This window comes from Eleutherodactylus coqui, chromosome 13, assembly GCF_035609145.1.
Source record: "Eleutherodactylus coqui strain aEleCoq1 chromosome 13, aEleCoq1.hap1, whole genome shotgun sequence".
Lineage (NCBI taxonomy): Eukaryota > Metazoa > Chordata > Amphibia > Anura > Eleutherodactylidae > Eleutherodactylus > Eleutherodactylus coqui.
In genome coordinates, this window is record NC_089849.1 from 88165009 (window position 1) to 88187105 (window position 22097).

The 22097-nt window shown below is 48.2% G+C and overlaps 4 non-coding genes across 4 annotated transcripts; all 4 read left to right on the forward strand.

Annotated features, from left to right (window-relative positions):
• Positions 1-1783: 1783 nt before the first annotated feature.
• Positions 1784-1890, forward strand: LOC136588834 (U6 spliceosomal RNA). Its single transcript, XR_010787641.1, has one exon. It is a non-coding gene; the product is annotated as a U6 spliceosomal RNA (small nuclear RNA).
• Positions 1891-4829: 2939 nt separating this feature from the next.
• On the forward strand, positions 4830-4936 carry LOC136588835 (U6 spliceosomal RNA). Its single transcript, XR_010787642.1, has one exon. It is a non-coding gene; the product is annotated as a U6 spliceosomal RNA (small nuclear RNA).
• Positions 4937-11198: 6262 nt separating this feature from the next.
• Positions 11199-11305, forward strand: LOC136588836 (U6 spliceosomal RNA). The gene has a single exon (XR_010787643.1). It is a non-coding gene; the product is annotated as a U6 spliceosomal RNA (small nuclear RNA).
• Positions 11306-18336: 7031 nt separating this feature from the next.
• LOC136588837 (U6 spliceosomal RNA) lies at positions 18337-18443 on the forward strand. Its single transcript, XR_010787644.1, has one exon. It is a non-coding gene; the product is annotated as a U6 spliceosomal RNA (small nuclear RNA).
• Positions 18444-22097: the final 3654 nt, after the last annotated feature.

Here is a 22097-nt window from a genome sequence, read left to right on the forward strand (position 1 = left end):
TACAAGATGTGATACAGGCGGGCATGGAGGCTCTAGTACCCTGTTGTACCGCCTCTAGCTTGGATACAAGATGTGATACAGGTGAGCATGGAGGCTCTATTATCCTGTTGTACCGCCTCTAGCTTGGATACAAGATGTGATACAGGCGGGCATGGAGGCTCTAGTACCCTGTTGTACCGCCTCTAGCTTGGATACAAGATGTGATATGGGCGGGCATGGAGGCTCTAGTACCCTGTTGTACCGCCTCTAGCTTGGATACAAGATGTGATACAGACAGGCATGTATGCTCTAGTACCCTGTTGTACCACCTCTAGCTTGGATACAAGATGTGATACAGGCAGGCATGGAGGCTCTAGTACCCTGTTGTACCGCCTCTAGCTTGGATACAAGATGTGATACAGGCGGGCATGGAGGCTCTAGTACCCTGTTGTACCGCCTCTAGCTTGGATACAAGATGTGATACAGGTGGGCATGGATGCTCTAGTATCCTGTTGTACTGCCTCTAGCTTGGATACAAGATGTGATACAGACAGGCATGGAGGCTCTACTACCCTGTTGTACCACCTCTAGCTTGGATACAAGATGTGATACAGGCAGGCATGGAGGCTCTAGTACCCTGTTGTACCACCTCTAGCTTGGATACAAGATGTGATACAGGCAGGCATGGAGGCTCTAGTACCCTTTTGTACCACCTGTAGCTTGGATACAAGATGTGATACGGGTGGGCATGGAGGCTCTAGTACCCTGTTGCACTGCCTCTAGCTTGGATACCAGATGTGATACAGGTGGGCATGGAGGCTCTAGTTCCCTGTTGTACTGCCTCTAGCTTGGATACAAGATGTGATACAGACAGGCATGGAGGCTCTAGTACCCTGTTGTACCACCTGTAGCTTGGATACAAGATGTAATACAGGTGGGCATGGAGGCTCTAGTACCCTGTTGCACTGCCTCTAGCTTGGATACCAGATGTGATACGGGTGGGCATGGAGGCTCTAGTACCCTGTTGCACTGCCTCTAGTTTGTATACCAGATGTGATACTGGCGGGCTTGGCGGCATACAGGTTCTGTATGGTATCCTGTGGCATATTGCTCCACATTTGCTATGAAACTGAACCTTTAGATCATGCAAAGTTGTAGGTTGTAGAAGTTGGTCTCCCAGATGGTCCCATACATGTTATCTTGGTGATAAATTTGACCTGGCAGCCACGGAAGTGTGACAATGTTGTGGGACATTCCTGTGACCCCCTTGTGTGTGCGGCCGAGCACACTTGTCAGCTGATAGGTAAGGGCACGCATCGCTGTACTCCGGCCAGGGCAGACCGGTGGGCAGAAGGCGCTGCACTGCTGCACGCCCAGCCCTAATGCTATAGCGCCACGTCCAGCAGCAGTAGGCGTGAGCCGGCAATCACGTCCTAATGTGACCGTCAGCCAGTGGTGCAGCAGTGAGCAGCTGCTCTCCTGATGGAAGCAGAACGCTGCAGTCATCCGCAGTACATTCCACACCAGCTGCGCCTTCTGTGGTACAAGGTCCGTATTCCGAGACCAGCATTCTTCCCAGCATGCACTGCGGCTTCTTCTCATTTGCATATAACATTGTCACAAAATGCTCTTCAGTTTGGCCAAAATACTCTATATTAATGGGTTTTATTATTACAGGCATGACATATTAGGTAAAATATCACAGCAGGATACATTATTTTTAATTTATAAAAGTAATCTCTCCACAATGTAAGAACTTCTCTCCCGCGGGACCATAAATACCGCCGGGGCTGTGTGCAGTATCGTGCTTGCTTCGGCAGCACATATACTAAAATTGGAACGATACAGAGAAGATTAGCATGGCCCCTGCGCAAGGATGACACGCAAATTCGTGAGGCGTTCCATATTTTTGCACCGATTCTTCAATTAGAATTAAAAAAAAAATTCTAACATAACATTTTTTTCTCCTTATAGGTTTTAACTTGGAGTAATAATAATAATTGTCTCACGGTGCCACCACTAAAAGGTGTATTTTTTGTGCCATGTGACTACAGGCATACAGCAAATGTACCCGAGGCGCCATAACCACGTACAGTGTAACCCCCCCCAGAAGTTGTGGGATGACACTTTTGTCTGTGTGATTGTAACGTTGTTATAAGTGAGTGATTACAATATCGGAGTAAAAGGATCATTTAGGCGACTTTCACACGGGCGACCCCCTATTTTGTGTCTGCAATATTTGGTTGCCAGCAATGCTTTTTTTTTAGAATAATCTCCCATCGCAGTGCTGACGGCCACAATAAAATTGCGCGATAAAAAATGTACAATTTTTTATTGCGAAAATGAATAGGACTTTCCATTATCAAAATTGCGTCGCAACACAATCTTGTTGCATTGCGAGGCGATAAAAAGGAGCGGCTCCATAGCGAAACCTGGGAGATAAAAAGAATCGCACATCGCAGAAAGATAGAGCAGCCGTTATTTTTTGTTCTCTCAACATCACATCAGTGAAAACATCACAGATGGGAAGGAAACCGTTGGTTTCATAATCTGCTTTTTTACTGACTATCGCATCAGGCGAAAATCGCACGATTTTCTTGCCTGTGTGAAACCACCCTTATTGCGGAAAACTGATGCCTTGTACGAAGACTCCAGTACCCTGTTGTACCGCCTCTAGCTTAGATACAAGATGTGATACAGGCGGGCATGGAGGCTCTAGTACCCTGTTGTACCGCCTCTAGCTTGGATACAGGATGTGATACAGGCAGGCATGGAGGCTCTAGTACCCTGTTGTACCGCCTCTAGCTTGGATACAAGATGTGATACAGGCAGGCATGGAGACTTTAGTACCCTGTTGTACCGCCTCTAGCTTGGATACAAGATGTGATACAGGCGGGCATAGAGGCTCTAGTACCCTGTTGTACCGCCTCTAGCTTGGATACAAGATGTGATACAGGCCGGCATGGAGGCTCTAGTACCCTGTTGTACCGCCCCTAGCTTGGATACAAGATGTGATACAGGTGGGCATGGAGGCTCTAGTACCCTGTTGTACCGCCTCTAGCTTGGATACAAGATGTGATATAGATAGGCATGGAGGCTCTAATACCCTGTTGTACCACCTCTAGCTTGGATACAAGATGTGATACAGACAGGCATGGAGGCTCTAGTACCCTGTAGTACCACCTCTAGGTTGGATACAAGATGTGATACAGGCGGGCATGGAGGCTCTAGTACCCTGTTGTACCGCCTCTAGCTTGGATACAAGATGTGATTCGGGCGGGCATGGAGGCTCTAGTACCCTGTTGTACCGCCTCTAGCTTGGATACAAGATGTGATACGGGCGGGCATGGAGGCTCTAGTACCCTGTTGTACCGCCTCTAGCTTGGATACAAGATGTGATACAGGCGGGCATGGAGGCTCTAGTACCCTGTTGTACCGCCTCTAGCTTGGATACAAGATGTGATACAGGTGGGCATGGATGCTCTAGTATCCTGTTGTACTGCCTCTAGCTTGGATACAAGATGTGATACGGGCTGGCATGGAGGCTCTAGTACCCTGTTGTACTGCCTCTAGCTTGGATACAAGATGTGATACAGACAGGCATGGAGGCTCTAGTACCCTGTTGTACCACCTCTAGCTTGGATACAAGATGTGATACAGGCAGGCATGGAGGCTCTAGTACCCTGTTGTACCACCTCTAGCTTGGATACAAGATGTGATACAGGCAGGCATGGAGGCTCTAGTACCCTGTTGTACCACCTGTAGCTTGGATACAATATGTGATACGGGTGGGCATGGAGGCTCTAGTACCCTGTTGCACTGCCTCTAGCTTGGATACCAGATGTGATACGGGTGGGCATGGAGGCTCTAGTTCCCTGTTGTACTGCCTCTAGCTTGGATACAAGATGTGATACAGACAGGCATGGAGGCTCTAGTACCCTGTTGTACCACCTGTAGCTTGGATACAAGATGTAATACAGGTGGGCATGGAGGCTCTAGTACCCTGTTGCACTGCCTCTAGCTTGGATACCAGATGTGATACGGGTGGGCATGGAGGCTCTAGTACCCTGTTGCACTGCCTCTAGTTTGTATACCAGATGTGATACTGGCGGGCATGGCGGCATACAGGTTCTGTATGGTATCCTGTGGCATATTGCTCCACATTTGCTATGTAACTGAACCTTTAGATCATGCAAAGTTGTAGGTTGTAGAAGTTGGTCTCCCAGATGGTCCCATACATGTTATCTTGGTGATAAATTTGATCTGGCAGCCACGGAAGTGTGACAATGTTGTGGGACATTCCTGTGACCCCCTTGTGTGTGCGGCCGAGCACACTTGTCAGCTGATAGGTAAGGGCACGCATCGCTGTACTCCGGCCAGGGCAGACCGGTGGGCAGAGGGCGCTGCACTGCTGCACGCCCAGCCCTAATGCTATAGCGCCACGTCCAGCAGCAGTAGGCGTGAGCCGGCAATCACGTCCTAATGTGACCGTCAGCCAGTGGTGCAGCAGTGAGCAGCTGCTCTCCTGATGGAAGCAGAACGCTGCAGTCATCCGCAGTACATTCCACACCAGCTGCGCCTTCTGTGGTACAAGGTCCGTATTCCGAGACCAGCATTCTTCCCAGCATGCACTGCAGCTTCTTCTCATTTGCATATAACATTGTCACAAAATGCTCTTCAGTTTGGCCAAAATACTCTATATTAATGGGTTTTATTATTACAGGCATGACATATTAGGTAAAATATCACAGCAGGATACATTATTTATAATTTATAAAAGTAATCTCTCCACAATGTAAGAACTTCTCTCCCGCGGGACCATAAATACCGCCGGGGCTGTCTGCAGTACCGTGCTTGCTTCGGCAGCACATATACTAAAATTGGAACGATACAGAGAAGATTAGCATGGCCCCTGCGCAAGGATGACACGCAAATTCGTGAGGCGTTCCATATTTTTGCACCGATTCTTCAATTAGAATTTTAAAAAAAATTCTAACATAACATTTTTTTCTCCTTATAGGTTTTAACTTGGAGTAATAATAATAATTGTCTCACGGTGCCACCACTAAAAGGTGTATTTTTTGTGCCATGTGACTACAGGCATACAGCAAATGTACCCGAGGCGCCATAACCACGTACAGTGTAACCCCCCCCAGAAGTTGTGGGATGACACTTTTGTCTGTGTGATTGTAACGTTGTTATAAGTGAGTGATTACAATATCGGAGTAAAAGGATCATTTAGGCGACTTTCACACGGGCGACCCCCTATTTTGTGTCTGCAATATTTGGTTGCCAGCAATGCTTTTTTTTAGAATAATCTCCCATCGCAGTGCTGACGGCCACAATAAAATTGCGCGATAAAAAATGTACAATTTTTTATTGCGAAAATGAATAGGACTTTCCATTATCAAAATTGCGTCGCAACACAATCTTGTTGCATTGCGAGGCGATAAAAAGGAGCGGCTCCATAGCGAAACCTGGGAGATAAAAAGAATCGCACATCGCAGAAAGATAGAGCAGCCGTTATTTTTTGTTCTCTCAACATCACATCAGTGAAAACATCACAGATGGGAAGGAAACCGTTGGTTTCATAATCTGCTTTTTTACTGACTATCGCATCAGGCGAAAATCGCACGATTTTCTTGCCTGTGTGAAACCACCCTTATTGCGGAAAACTGATGCCTTGTACGAAGACTCCAGTACCCTGTTGTACCGCCTCTAGCTTAGATACAAGATGTGATACAGGCGGGCATGGAGGCTCTAGTACCCTGTTGCACTGCCTCTAGCTTGGATACAAGATGTGGTACGGGTGGGCATGGAGGCTCTAGTACCCTGTTGTACCGCCTCTAGCTTGGATACAAGATGTGATACAGGCAGGCATGGAGACTTTAGTACCCTGTTGTACCGCCTCTAGCTTGGATACAAGATGTGATACAGGCGGGCATAGAGGCTCTAGTACCCTGTTGTACCGCCTCTAGCTTGGATACAAGATGTGATACAGGCAGGCATAGAGGCTCTAGTACCCTGTTGTACCGCCTCTAGCTTGGATACAAGATGTGATACAGGCGGGCATAGAGGCTCTAGTACCCTGTTGTACCGCCTCTAGCTGGGATACAAGATGTGATACGGGCGGGCATGGAGGCTCTAGTACCTTGTTGTACCGCCTCTAGGTTGGATACAAGATGTGATACGGGCGGGCATGGAGGCTCTAGTACCATGTTGTACCGCCTCTAGCTTGGATACAAGATGTGATACAGGTGGGCATGGAGGCTCTAGTACCCTGTTGTACCGCCACTAGCTTGGATACAAGATGTGATATAGACAGGCATGGAGGCTCTAATACCCTGTTGTACCACCGCTAGCTTGGATACAAGATGTGATACAGACAGGCATGGAGGCTCTAGTACCCTGTTGTACTGCCTCTAGCTTGGATACAAGATGTGATACAGGCGGGCATGGAGGCTCTAGTACCCTGTTGTACCGCCTCTAGCTTGGATACAAGATGTGATACGGGCGGGCATGGAGGCTCTAGTACCCTGTTGTACCGCCTCTAGCTTGGATACAAGATGTGATACAGGTGGGCATGGAGGCTCTAGTACCCTGTTGTACCGCCTCTAGCTTGGATACAAGATGTGATATAGACAGGCATGGAGGCTCTAATACCTTGTTGTACCACCTCTAGCTTGGATACAAGATGTGATACAGACAGGCATGGAGGCTCTAGTACCCTGTTGTACTGCCTCTAGCTTGGATACAAGATGTGATACAGGCATGGAGGCTCTAGTACCCTGTTATACCGCCTCTAGCTTGGATACAAGATGTGATACGGGCGGGCATGGAGGCTCTAGTACCCTGTTGTACCGCCTCTAGCTTGGATACAAGATGTGATACGGGCGGGCATGGAGGCTCTAGTACACTGTTGTACCGCCTCTAGCTTGGATACAAGATGTGATACAGACAGGCATGGAGGCTCTAGTACCCTGTTGTACCACCTGTAGCTTGGATACAAGATGTGATACGGGCGGGCATGGAGGTTCTGGTACCCTGTTGTACCGCCTCTAGCTTGGATACAAGATGTGATACAGGCCGGCATGGAGGCTCTAGTACCCTGTTGTACCGCCTCTAGCTTGGATACAAGATGTGATACAGGTGGGCATGGAGGCTCTAGTACCCTGTTGTACCGCCTCTAGCTTGGATACAAGATGTGATATAGATAGGCATGGAGGCTCTAATACCCTGTTGTACCACCTCTAGCTTGGATACAAGATGTGATACAGACAGGCATGGAGGCTCTAGTACCCTGTAGTACCGCCTCTAGGTTGGATACAAGATGTGATACAGGCGGGCATGGAGGCTCTAGTACCCTGTTGTACCGCCTCTAGCTTGGATACAAGATGTGATACGGGCGGGCATGGAGGCTCTAGTACCCTGTTGTACCGCCTCTAGCTTGGATACAAGATGTGATACGGGCGGGCATGGAGGCTCTAGTACCCTGTTGTACCGCCTCTAGCTTGGATACAAGATGTGATACAGGCGGGCATGGAGGCTCTAGTACCCTGTTGTACCGCCTCTAGCTTGGATACAAGATGTGATACAGGTGGGCATGGAGGCTCTAGTATCCTGTTGTACTGCCTCTAGCTTGGATACAAGATGTGATACGGGCTGGCATGGAGGCTCTAGTACCCTGTTGTACTGCCTCTAGCTTGGATACAAGATGTGATACAGACAGGCATGGAGGCTCTAGTACCCTGTTGTACCACCTCTAGCTTGGATACAAGATGTGATACAGGCAGGCATGGAGGCTCTAGTACCCTGTTGTACCACCTCTAGCTTGGATACAAGATGTGATACAGGCAGGCATGGAGGCTCTAGTACCCTGTTGTACCACCTGTAGCTTGGATACAAGATGTGATACGGGTGGGCATGGAGGCTCTAGTACCCTGTTGCACTGCCTCTAGCTTGGATACAAGATGTGATACGGACGGGCATGGAGGCTCTAGTACCCTGTTGTACTGCCTCTAGCTTGGATACAAGATGTGATACAGACAGGCATGTATGCTCTATTACCCTGTTGTACCGCCTCTAGCTTGGATACAAGATGTGATACAGGCAGGCATGGAGGCTCTAGTACCCTGTTGTACCACCTGTAGCTTGGATACAAGATGTGATACAGGCAGGCATGGAGGCTCTAGTACCCTGTTGTACCGCCTCTAGCTTGGATACAAGATGTGATACGGACGGGCATGGAGGCTCTAGTACCCTGTTGTACTGCCTCTAGCTTGGATACAAGATGTGATACAGACAGGCATGTATGCTCTAGTACCCTGTTGTACCGCCTCTAGCTTGGATACAAGATGTGATACAGGCAGGCATGGAGGCTCTAGTACCCTGTTGTACCACCTCTAGCTTGGATACAAGATGTGATACAGGCGGGCATGGAGGCTCTAGTACCCTGTTGTACCGCCTCTAGCTTGGATACAAGATGTGATACGGGCGGGAATGGAGGCTCTAGTACCCTGTTGTACCGCCTCTAGCTTGGATACAAGATGTGATACAGGCAGGCATGGAGGCTCTAGTACCCTGTTGTACCGCCTCTAGCTTGGATACAAGATGTGATACAGGCGGGCATGGAGGCTCTAGTACCCTGTTGTACCGCCTCTAGCTTGGATACAAGATGTGATACAGGTGAGCATGGAGGCTCTATTATCCTGTTGTACCGCCTCTAGCTTGGATACAAGATGTGATACAGGCGGGCATGGAGGCTCTAGTACCCTGTTGTACCGCCTCTAGCTTGGATACAAGATGTGATATGGGCGGGCATGGAGGCTCTAGTACCCTGTTGTACCGCCTCTAGCTTGGATACAAGATGTGATACAGACAGGCATGTATGCTCTAGTACCCTGTTGTACCACCTCTAGCTTGGATACAAGATGTGATACAGGCAGGCATGGAGGCTCTAGTACCCTGTTGTACCGCCTCTAGCTTGGATACAAGATGTGATACAGGCGGGCATGGAGGCTCTAGTACCCTGTTGTACCGCCTCTAGCTTGGATACAAGATGTGATACAGGTGGGCATGGATGCTCTAGTATCCTGTTGTACTGCCTCTAGCTTGGATACAAGATGTGATACAGACAGGCATGGAGGCTCTACTACCCTGTTGTACCACCTCTAGCTTGGATACAAGATGTGATACAGGCAGGCATGGAGGCTCTAGTACCCTGTTGTACCACCTCTAGCTTGGATACAAGATGTGATACAGGCAGGCATGGAGGCTCTAGTACCCTGTTGTACCGCCTCTAGCTTGGATACAAGATGTGATACAGGCCGGCATGGAGGCTCTAGTACCCTGTTGTACCGCCCCTAGCTTGGATACAAGATGTGATACAGGTGGGCATGGAGGCTCTAGTACCCTGTTGTACCGCCTCTAGCTTGGATACAAGATGTGATATAGATAGGCATGGAGGCTCTAATACCCTGTTGTACCACCTCTAGCTTGGATACAAGATGTGATACAGACAGGCATGGAGGCTCTAGTACCCTGTAGTACCACCTCTAGGTTGGATACAAGATGTGATACAGGCGGGCATGGAGGCTCTAGTACCCTGTTGTACCGCCTCTAGCTTGGATACAAGATGTGATACGGGCGGGCATGGAGGCTCTAGTACCCTGTTGTACCGCCTCTAGCTTGGATACAAGATGTGATACGGGCGGGCATGGAGGCTCTAGTACCCTGTTGTACCGCCTCTAGCTTGGATACAAGATGTGATACAGGCGGGCATGGAGGCTCTAGTACCCTGTTGTACCGCCTCTAGCTTGGATACAAGATGTGATACAGGTGGGCATGGATGCTCTAGTATCCTGTTGTACTGCCTCTAGCTTGGATACAAGATGTGATACGGGCTGGCATGGAGGCTCTAGTACCCTGTTGTACTGCCTCTAGCTTGGATACAAGATGTGATACAGACAGGCATGGAGGCTCTAGTACCCTGTTGTACCACCTCTAGCTTGGATACAAGATGTGATACAGGCAGGCATGGAGGCTCTAGTACCCTGTTGTACCACCTCTAGCTTGGATACAAGATGTGATACAGGCAGGCATGGAGGCTCTAGTACCCTGTTGTACCACCTGTAGCTTGGATACAATATGTGATACGGGTGGGCATGGAGGCTCTAGTACCCTGTTGCACTGCCTCTAGCTTGGATACCAGATGTGATACGGGTGGGCATGGAGGCTCTAGTTCCCTGTTGTACTGCCTCTAGCTTGGATACAAGATGTGATACAGACAGGCATGGAGGCTCTAGTACCCTGTTGTACCACCTGTAGCTTGGATACAAGATGTAATACAGGTGGGCATGGAGGCTCTAGTACCCTGTTGCACTGCCTCTAGCTTGGATACCAGATGTGATACGGGTGGGCATGGAGGCTCTAGTACCCTGTTGCACTGCCTCTAGTTTGTATACCAGATGTGATACTGGCGGGCATGGCAGCATACAGGTTCTGTATGGTATCCTGTGGCATATTGCTCCACATTTGCTATGTAACTGAACCTTTAGATCATGCAAAGTTGTAGGTTGTAGAAGTTGGTCTCCCAGATGGTCCCATACATGTTATCTTGGTGATAAATTTGATCTGGCAGCCACGGAAGTGTGACAATGTTGTGGGACATTCCTGTGACCCCCTTGTGTGTGCGGCCGAGCACACTTGTCAGCTGATAGGTAAGGGCACGCATCGCTGTACTCCGGCCAGGGCAGACCGGTGGGCAGAGGGCGCTGCACTGCTGCACGCCCAGCCCTAATGCTATAGCGCCACGTCCAGCAGCAGTAGGCGTGAGCCGGCAATCACGTCCTAATGTGACCGTCAGCCAGTGGTGCAGCAGTGAGCAGCTGCTCTCCTGATGGAAGCAGAACGCTGCAGTCATCCGCAGTACATTCCACACCAGCTGCGCCTTCTGTGGTACAAGGTCCGTATTCCGAGACCAGCATTCTTCCCAGCATGCACTGCAGCTTCTTCTCATTTGCATATAACATTGTCACAAAATGCTCTTCAGTTTGGCCAAAATACTCTATATTAATGGGTTATATTATTACAGGCATGACATATTAGGTAAAATATCACAGCAGGATACATTATTTATAATTTATAAAAGTAATCTCTCCACAATGTAAGAACTTCTCTCCCGCGGGACCATAAATACCGCCGGGGCTGTCTGCAGTACCGTGCTTGCTTCGGCAGCACATATACTAAAATTGGAACGATACAGAGAAGATTAGCATGGCCCCTGCGCAAGGATGACACGCAAATTCGTGAGGCGTTCCATATTTTTGCACCGATTCTTCAATTAGAATTTTAAAAAAAATTCTAACATAACATTTTTTTCTCCTTATAGGTTTTAACTTGGAGTAATAATAATAATTGTCTCACGGTGCCACCACTAAAAGGTGTATTTTTTGTGCCATGTGACTACAGGCATACAGCAAATGTACCCGAGGCGCCATAACCACGTACAGTGTAACCCCCCCCCCCCCCCCCCAGAAGTTGTGGGATGACACTTTTGTCTGTGTGATTGTAACGTTGTTATAAGTGAGTGATTACAATATCGGAGTAAAAGGATCATTTAGGCGACTTTCACACGGGCGACCCCCTATTTTGTGTCTGCAATATTTGGTTGCCAGCAATGCTTTTTTTTAGAATAATCTCCCATCGCAGTGCTGACGGCCACAATAAAATTGCGCGATAAAAAATGTACAATTTTTTATTGCGAAAATGAATAGGACTTTCCATTATCAAAATTGCGTCGCAACACAATCTTGTTGCATTGCGAGGCGATAAAAAGGAGCGGCTCCATAGCGAAACCTGGGAGATAAAAAGAATCGCACATCGCAGAAAGATAGAGCAGCCGTTATTTTTTGTTCTCTCAACATCACATCAGTGAAAACATCACAGATGGGAAGGAAACCGTTGGTTTCATAATCTGCTTTTTTACTGACTATCGCATCAGGCGAAAATCGCACGATTTTCTTGCCTGTGTGAAACCACCCTTATTGCGGAAAACTGATGCCTTGTACGAAGACTCCAGTACCCTGTTGTACCGCCTCTAGCTTAGATACAAGATGTGATACAGGCGGGCATGGAGGCTCTAGTATCCTGTTGTACCGCCTCTAGCTTGGATACAAGATGTGATACAGGCAGGCATAGAGGCTCTAGTACCCTGTTGTACCGCCTCTAGCTTGGATACAAGATGTGATACAGGTGGGCATGGAGGCTCTAGTACCTGTTGTACCGCCTCTAGCTTGGATACAAGATGTGATACAGGCGGGCATAGAGGCTCTAGTACCCTGTTGTACCGCCTCTAGCTGGGATACAAGATGTGATACGGGCGGGCATGGAGGCTCTAGTACCCTGTTGTACCGCCTCTAGGTTGGATACAAGATGTGATACGGGCGGGCATGGAGGCTCTAGTACCCTTTTGTACCGCCTCTAGCTTGGATACAAGATGTGATACAGGTGGGCATGGAGGCTCTAGTACCCTGTTGTACCGCCTCTAGCTTGGATACTAGATGTGATATAGACAGGCATGGAGGCTCTAATACCCTGCTGTACCACCTCTAGCTTGGATACAAGATGTGATACAGACAGGCATGGAGGCTCTAGTACCCTGTTGTACTGCCTCTAGCTTGGATACAAGATGTGATACAGGCGGGCATGGAGGCTCTAGTACCCTGTTGTACCGCCTCTAGCTTGGATACAAGATGTGATACGGGCGGGCATGGAGGCTCTAGTACACTGTTGTACTGCCTCTAGCTTGGATACAAGATGTGATACAGACAGGCATGGAGGCTCTAGTACCCTGTTGTACCACCTGTAGCTTGGATACAAGATGTGATACGGGCGGGCATGGAGGCTCTAGTACCCTGTTGTACTGCCTCTAGCTTGGATACAAGATGTGATACAGGCAGGCATGGAGGCAATAGTACCCTGTTGTACCACCTGTAGCTTGGACACAAGATGTGATACAGGTGGGCATGGAGGCTCTAGTACCCTGTTGTACTGCCTCTAGCTTGGATACAAGATGTGATACAGACAGGCATGGAGGCTCTAGTACCCTGTTGTACCACCTCTAGCTTGGATACAAGATGTGATACAGGCAGGCATGGAGGCTCTAGTACCCTGTTGTACCACCTGTAGCTTGGATACAAGATGTGATACGGGTGGGCATGGAGGCTCTAGTACCCTGTTGCACTGCCTCTAGCTTAGATACCAGATGTGATACGGGTGGGCATGGAGGCTCTAGTACCCTGTTGCACTGCCTCTAGTTTGAATACAAGATGTGATACAGGTGGGCATGGAGGCTCTAGTACCCTGTTGTACCGCCTCTAGCTTGGATACAAGATGTGATACGGGCGGGCATGGAGGCTCTAGTACCCTGTTGTACCGCCTCTAGCTTGGATACAAGATGTGATACGGGTGGGCATGGAGGCTCTAGTACCCTGTTGTACTGCCTCTAGCTTGGATACAAGATGTGATACGGGCGGGCATGGAGGCTCTAGTACCCTGTTGTACCGTCTCTAGCTTGGATACAAGATGTGATACGGGCGGGCATGGAGGCTCTAGTACCCTGTTGTACTGCCTCTAGCTTGGATACAAGATGTGATACGGGCGGGCATGAAGGCTCTAGTACCCTGTTGTACCGCCTCTAGCTTGGATACAAGATGTGATACAGACAGGCATGGAGGCTCTAGTACCCTGTTCTACCGCCTCTAGCTTGGATATAAAAAGTGATAGGGGTGGGCTTCGAGGCTCTGGTACCCTGTTGTACCACCTCTAGCTTGGATACAAGATGTGATACGGGCGGGCATGGAGGCTCTAGTACCCTGTTGTACCGCCTCTAGCTTGGATACAATATGTGATACAGGTGGGCATGGAGGCTCTAGTATCCTGTTGTACCGCCTCTAGCTTGGATACAAGATGTGATACGGGCGGGCATGGAGGCTCTAGTACCCTGTTGTACTGCCTCTAGCTTGGATACAAGATGTGATACAGACAGGCATGGAGGCTCTAGTACCCTGTTTAACCACCTCTAGCTTGGATACAAGATGTGATACAGGCAGGCATGGAGGCTCTAGTACCCTTTTGTCCCACCTGTAGCTTGGATACAAGATGTGATACAGGTGGGCATGGAGGCTCTAGTACCCTGTTGTACCGCCTCTAGCTTGGATACAAGATGTGATACGGGTGGGCATGGAGGCTCTAGTACCCTGTTGTACTGCCTCTAGCTTGTATACAAGATGTGATACGGGCGGGCATGGAGGCTCTAGTACCCTGTTGTACCGTCTCTAGCTTGGATACTGTCGTAGAATTCCTTTGCGGAATCACGGCTTACTCAATTTGGAATGTTTACACCCTTCCATATTAATTCTGAATTGATAATGCGCATAAGAAGTTTCCACACTGACACGAGGTTCAGCATGCATAGCTTCCTCAATTCTAACTTTAATGATCGGCGTGTAGCCTGTTTTAAGAGTTTAACACATCCGCCCATCTGGGCAGGTCAAAGATTACATAGATACAACGTATTGTTTAATTATTGGATAAGCATCTTGCAATTCTTCCATCCTCCGGTCATCTGTGATTGGCCATCAGGTGGTGGATGAGATGAGTGGGTTGTCTTGGAGCCACGTGTGGTTGCTTCGATATGATTGGATGTTACATCATGAACTATAAATTGCACAAACCTCCCATGTTATTTGCATACGTTTCCAGTAAAGTTGCTGGGGAAATTTTCGCGGTAACTTGAAAGCGGAAGCTTGTCTCAGATTCGGTTCATTGTCTACTTCCTAGTTCCTTTAATCACCCATGCAACCGGACAAAGAGATATATTTATATCTTGGTTGCGTGCTAAATTCCATCCAGCAGAGTTTATAAAACAGATATTTCATATAAGCGGATGTACCTATTGCATAACTGTAAGAACATTATATTTGTAGCAAGACAGAAAGCAAATATGTATACAGAATGTTAAATTGACAACTGTCTACTGCCAAGGCCCACCGATCCATATAGATATATACTGGGCTTCCACCACAGACCCCCCTTGAAACTATCTGTTTCACTAAACTCGCCCTGCTCCGTCCCACCCCCACCGCTGACCCTAGACTCGCATTGTGTTGTACACTGGAGCTATTGCTGTCATGGGGGTATAGGATGGTTCGACATCATCGTATTCTGGATCCATGATGACGACGTTTGCGCTGACAGTGGGCTTTTTGTTGGACGTCGTAGTGGGACAGGTGGACCAGGTAGTCATCAGGGTCGGAATACACTGTATGCAACAACAAACAGAAATTAGGATGACTATAAAGGTGACAAATATAATCAGGTTAGGAGGGGTGCGACTTTCACTATTTCAGGTAAACACTGCATAACTTGTATAGAACCCCGCCTTCTTGACGTTACCTCGATTCATCAACAAGAGTGCAAAGTCAGGACTATCTAATTACTGATCAATATGACTAAACCCCTGTCTCATTAGTAAGTGCATGATCATATATATTAGTCTGGAAGGAAAGAGCTACAAGCTGATTATTCCCACTTCCCTTTTCCAGAGGCGGCAAGGTAACAGGACCAGGGGTGTTGTAACACCGGCATGTTGCGTGGACATTTAAACGATAAACAAATATTTGTGGACACACACAAATAGACAGAGCACCAGTACGGCTGGCTTTAGTCTTACTGCCCCTCAGGATCCGGTCTGTCAGTTCCCTTTCTTCGGAAGCCTTTTACCAGACTTTACCGAAGTAGCGATACCTGCCCAGACGTTTGACGGCTTCCTTACTCTTAGGCTTTGTAACCAAACCAGACCAGAGCAGGACAGCCTTTCCGTCAAACTACCCTCACAGGTCCCTTACTCTTAGGTTTTGTAACCAAACCTGGACCGAGTAATCGGGACACCTGCGCAGGGTCAACCCCCCCCTTAAGGCAGCTACTGACCTCGCCACTCGACCAGTACTCTCAACACAACAGGCATGTAAACATTCCTTTATATCTTATGACAGGTTCTTATCATGTGATCGAGCCTTAAAGAAGTACCTGTCGTCGTGCGTCTCCAAATCTATCGGCCTGGCACGGCACATAGGCAAGCCCGGAGTTAGCCACACAGGTATAGATAATTAATTTATCTTACCGTGTATTTGGTGGGCCCGCTAAGTCCAAGGTTGTCCATGTCCGTGCCTTGTGTCCGATTTCTTCGGAGCCTATCGATCACAGTCCCATCTGGGGTGCCACTGTCGTAGAATTCCTTTGCGGAATCACGGCTTACTCAATTTGGAATGTTTACACCCTTCCATATTAATTCTGAATTGATAATGCGCATAAGAAGTTTCCACACTGACACGAGGTTCAGCATGCATAGCTTCCTCAATTCTAACTTTAATGATCGGCGTGTAGCCTGTTTTAAGAGTTTAACACATCTGCCCATCTGGGCAGGTCAAAGATTACATAGATACAACGTATTGTTTAATTATTGGATAAGCATCTTGCAATTCTTCCATCCTCCGGTCATCTGTGATTGGCCATCAGGTGGTGGATGAGATGAGTGGGTTGTCTTGGAGCCACGTGTGGTTCCTTCGATATGATTGGATGTTACATCATGAACTATAAATTGCACAAACCTCCCATGTAATTTGCATACGTTTCCAGTAAAGTTGCTGGGGAAATTTTCGCGGTAACTTGAAAGCGGAAGCTTGTCTCAGATTCGGTTCATTGTCTACTTCCTAGTTCCTTTAATCACCCATGCAACCGGACAAAGAGATATATTTATATCTTGGTTGCGTGCTAAATTCCATCCAGCAGAGTTTATAAAACAGATATTTCATATAAGCGGAAGTACCTATTGCATAACTGTAAGAACATTATATTTGTAGCAAGACAGAAAGCAAATATGTATACAGAATGTTAAATTGACAACTGTCTACTGCCAAGGCCCACCGATCCATATAGATATATACTGGGCTTCCACCACAATACAAGATGTGATACGGGCGGGCATGGAGGCTCTAGTACCCTGTTGCACTGCCTCTAGCTTGGATACAAGATGTGGTACGGGTGGGCATGGAGGCTCTAGTACCCTGTTGTACTGCCTCTAGCTTGGATGCAAGATGTGATACAGACAGGCATGGAGGCTCTAGTACCCTGTTGTACTGCCTCTAGCTTGGATACAAGATGTGATACAGGCAGGCATGGAGGCTCTAGTACCCTGTTGTACCACCTGTAGCTTGGATACAAGATGTGATACGGGTGGGCATGGAGGCTCTAGTACCCTGTTGCACTGCCTCTAGCTTGGATACCAGATGTGATACGGGTGGGCATGGAGGCTCTAGTTCCCTGTTGCACTGCCTCTAGCTTGGATACAAGATGTGATACAGACAGGCATGGAGGCTCTAGTACCCTGTTGTACCACCTGTAGCTTGGATACAAGATGTAATACAGGTGGGCATGGAGGCTCTAGTACCCTGTTGCACTGCCTCTAGCTTGGATACCAGATGTGATACGGGTGGGCATGGAGGCTCTAGTACCCTGTTGCACTGCCTCTAGTTTGTATACCAGATGTGATACTGGCGGGCATGGCGGCATACAGGTTCTGTATGGTATCCTGTGGCATATTGCTCCACATTTGCTATGTAACTGAACCTTTAGATCATGCAAAGTTGTAGGTTGTAGAAGTTGGTCTCCCAGATGGTCCCATACATGTTATCTTGGTGATAAATTTGACCTGGCAGCCACGGAAGTGTGACTATGTTGTGGGACATTCCTGTGACCCCCTTGTGTGTGCAGCCGAGCACACTTGTCAGCTGATAGGTAAGGGCACGCATCGCTGTACTCCGGCCAGGGCAGACCGGTGGGCAGAAGGCGCTGCACTGCTGCACGCCCAGCCCTAATGCTATAGCGCCACGTCCAGCAGCAGTAGGCGTGAGCCGGCAATCACGTCCCAATGTGACCGTCAGCCAGTGGTGCAGCAGTGAGCAGCTGCTCTCCTGATGGAAGCAGAACGCTGCAGTCATCCGCAGTACATTCCACACCAGCTGCGCCTTCTGTGGTACAAGGTCCGTATTCCGAGACCAGCATTCTTCCCAGCATGCACTGCGGCTTCTTCTCATTTGCATATAACATTGTCACAAAATGCTCTTCAGTTTGGCCAAAATACTCTATATTAATGGGTTTTATTATTACAGGCATGACATATTAGGTAAAATATCACAGCAGGATACATTATTTTTAATTTATAAAAGTAATCTCTCCACAATGTAAGAACTTCTCTCCCGCGGGACCATAAATACTGCCGGGGCTGTCTGCAGTATCGTGCTTGCTTCGGCAGCACATATACTAAAATTGGAACGATACAGAGAAGATTAGCATGGCCCCTGCGCAAGGATGACACGCAAATTCGTGAGGCGTTCCATATTTTTGCACCCATTCTTCAATTAGAATTAAAAAAAAAATTCTAACATAACATTTTTTTCTCCTTATAGGTTTTAACTTGGAGTAATAATAATAATTGTCTCACGGTGCCACCACTAAAAGGTGTATTTTTTGTGCCATGTGACTACAGGCATACAGCAAATGTACCCGAGGCGCCATAACCACGTACAGTGTAACCCCCCCCAGAAGTTGTGGGATGACACTTTTGTCTGTGTGATTGTAACGTTGTTATAAGTGAGTGATTACAATATCGGAGTAAAAGGATCATTTAGGTGACTTTCACACGGGCGACCCCCTATTTTGTGTCTGCAATATTTGGTTGCCAGCAATGCTTTTTTTTAGAATAATCTCCCATCGCAGTGCTGACGGCCACAATAAAATTGCGCGATAAAAAATGTACAATTTTTTATTGCGAAAATGAATAGGACTTTCCATTATCAAAATTGCATCGCAACACAATCTTGTGGCATTGCGAGGCGATAAAAAGGAGCGGCTCCATAGCGAAACCTGGGAGATAAAAAGAATGGCACATCGCAGAAAGATAGAGCAGCCGTTATTTTTTGTTCTCTCAACATCACATCAGTGAAAACATCACAGATGGGAAGGAAACCGTTGGTTTCATAATCTGCTTTTTTACTGACTATCGCATCAGGCGAAAATCGCACGATTTTCTTGCCTGTGTGAAACCACCCTTATTGCGGAAAACTGATGCCTTGTACGAAGACTCCAGTACCCTGTTGTACCGCCTCTAGCTTAGATACAAGATGTGATACAGGCGGGCATGGAGGCTCTAGTATCCTGTTGTACAGCCTCTAGCTTGGATACAAGATGTGATACAGGCAGGCATAGAGGCTCTAGTACCCTGTTGTACCGCCTCTAGCTTGGATACAAGATGTGATACAGGCAGGCATAGAGGCTCTAGTACCCTGTTGTACCGCCTCTAGCTTGGATACAAGATGTGATACAGGCGGGCATAGAGGCTCTAGTACCCTGTTGTACCGCCTCTAGCTGGGATACAAGATGTGATACGGGCGGGCATGGAGGCTCTAGTACCCTGTTGTACCGCCTCTAGGTTGGATACAAGATGTGATACGGGCGGGCATGGAGGCTCTAGTACCCTGTTGTACCGCCTCTAGCTTGGATACAAGATGTGATACAGGTGGGCATGGAGGCTCTAGTACCCTGTTGTACCGCCTCTAGCTTGGATACAAGATGTGATATAGACAGGCATGGAGGCTCTAATACCCTGTTGTACCACCTCTAGCTTGGATACAAGATGTGATACAGACAGGCATGGAGGCTCTAGTACCCTGTTGTACTGCCTCTAGCTTGGATACAAGATGTGATACAGGCGGGCATGGAGGCTCTAGTACCCTGTTGTACCGCCTCTAGCTTGGATACAAGATGTGATACGGGCGGGTATGGAGGCTCTAGTACCCTGTTGTACCGCCTCTAGCTTGGATACAAGATGTGATACGGGCGGGCATGGAGGCTCTAGTACACTGTTGTACTGCCTCTAGCTTGGATACAAGATGTGATACAGACAGGCATGGAGGCTCTAGTACCCTGTTGTACCACCTGTAGCTTGGATACAAGATGTGATACGGGCGGGCATGGAGGCTCTAGTACCATGTTGTACTGCCTCTAGCTTGGATACAAGATGTGATACAGACAGGCATGGAGGCTCTAGCACCCTGTTTAACCACCTCTAGCTTGGATACAAGATGTGATACAGGCGGGCATGGAGGCAATAGTACCCTATTGTACCACCTGTAGCTTGGATGCAAGATGTGATACAGGTGGGCATGGAGGCTCTAGTACCCTGTTGTACTGCCTCTAGCTTGGATACAAGATGTGATACAGACAGGCATGGAGGCTCTAGTACCCTGTTGTACCACCTCTAGCTTGGATACAAGATGTGATACAGGCAGGCATGGAGGCTCTAGTACCCTGTTGTACCATCTGTAGCTTGGATACAAGATGTGATACGGGTGGGCATGGAGGCTCTAGTACCCTGTTGCACTGCCTCTAGCTTGGATACCAGATGTGATACGGGTGGGCATGGAGGCTCTAGTACCCTGTTGCACTGCCTCTAGCTTGGATACCAGATGTGATACGGGTGGGCATGGAGGCTCTAGTACCCTGTTGCACTACCTCTAGTTTGGATACAAGATGTGATACGGGCGGGCATGGAGGCTCTAGTACCCTGTTGTACTGCCTCTAGCTTGGATACAAGATGTGATACAGACAGGCATGGAGGCTCTAGTACCCTGTTTAACCACCTCTAGCTTGGATACAAGATGTGATACAGGCGGGCATGGAGGCAATAGTACCCTATTGTACCACCTGTAGCTTGGATACAAGATGTGATACAGGTGGGCATGGAGGCTCTAGTACCCTGTTGTACTGCCTCTAGCTTGGATACAAGATGTGATACAGACAGGCATGGAGGCTCTAGTACCCTGTTGTACCACCTCTAGCTTGGATACAAGATGTGATACAGGCAGGCATGGAGGCTCTAGTACCCTGTTGTACCACCTGTAGCTTGGATACAAGATGTGATACGGGTGGGCATGGAGGCTCTAATACCCTGTTGTACCACCTCTAGCTTGGATACAAGATGTGATACAGGCAGGCATGGAGGCTCTAGTACCCTGTTGTACCACCTGTAGCTTGGATACAAGATGTGATACGGGTGGGCATGGAGGCTCTAGTACCCTGTTGCACTGCCTCTAGCTTGGATACCAGATGTGATACGGGTAGGCATGGAGGCTCTAGTACCCTGTTGCACTGCCTCTAGTTTGGATACAAGATGTGATACAAGTGGGCATGGAGGCTCTAATACCCTGTTGTACCACCTCTAGCTTGGATACAAGATGTGATACAGACAGGCATGGAGGCTCTAGTACCCTGTAGTACCGCCTCTAGTTTGGATACAAGATGTGATACGGGCGGGCATGGAGGCTCTAGTACCCTGTTGTACTGCCTCTAGCTTGGATACAAGATGTGATACAGACAGGCATGGAGGCTCTAGTACCCTGTTTAACCACCTCTAGCTTGGATACAAGATGTGATACAGGCGGGCATGGAGGCAATAGTACCCTATTGTACCACCTGTAGCTTGGATACAAGATGTGATACAGGTGGGCATGGAGGCTCTAGTACCCTGTTGTACTGCCTCTAGCTTGGATACAAGATGTGATACAGACAGGCATGGAGGCTCTAGTACCCTGTTGTACCACCTCTAGCTTGGATACAAGATGTGATACAGGCAGGCATGGAGGCTCTAGTACCCTGTTGTACCACCTGTAGCTTGGATACAAGATGTGATACGGGTGGGCATGGAGGCTCTAATACCCTGTTGTACCACCTCTAGCTTGGATACAAGATGTGATACAGGCAGGCATGGAGGCTCTAGTACCCTGTTGTACCACCTGTAGCTTGGATACAAGATGTGATACGGGTGGGCATGGAGGCTCTAGTACCCTGTTGCACTGCCTCTAGCTTGGATACCAGATGTGATACGGGTAGGCATGGAGGCTCTAGTACCCTGTTGCACTGCCTCTAGTTTGGATACAAGATGTGATACAGGTGGGCATGGAGGCTCTAATACCCTGTTGTACCACCTCTAGCTTGGATAC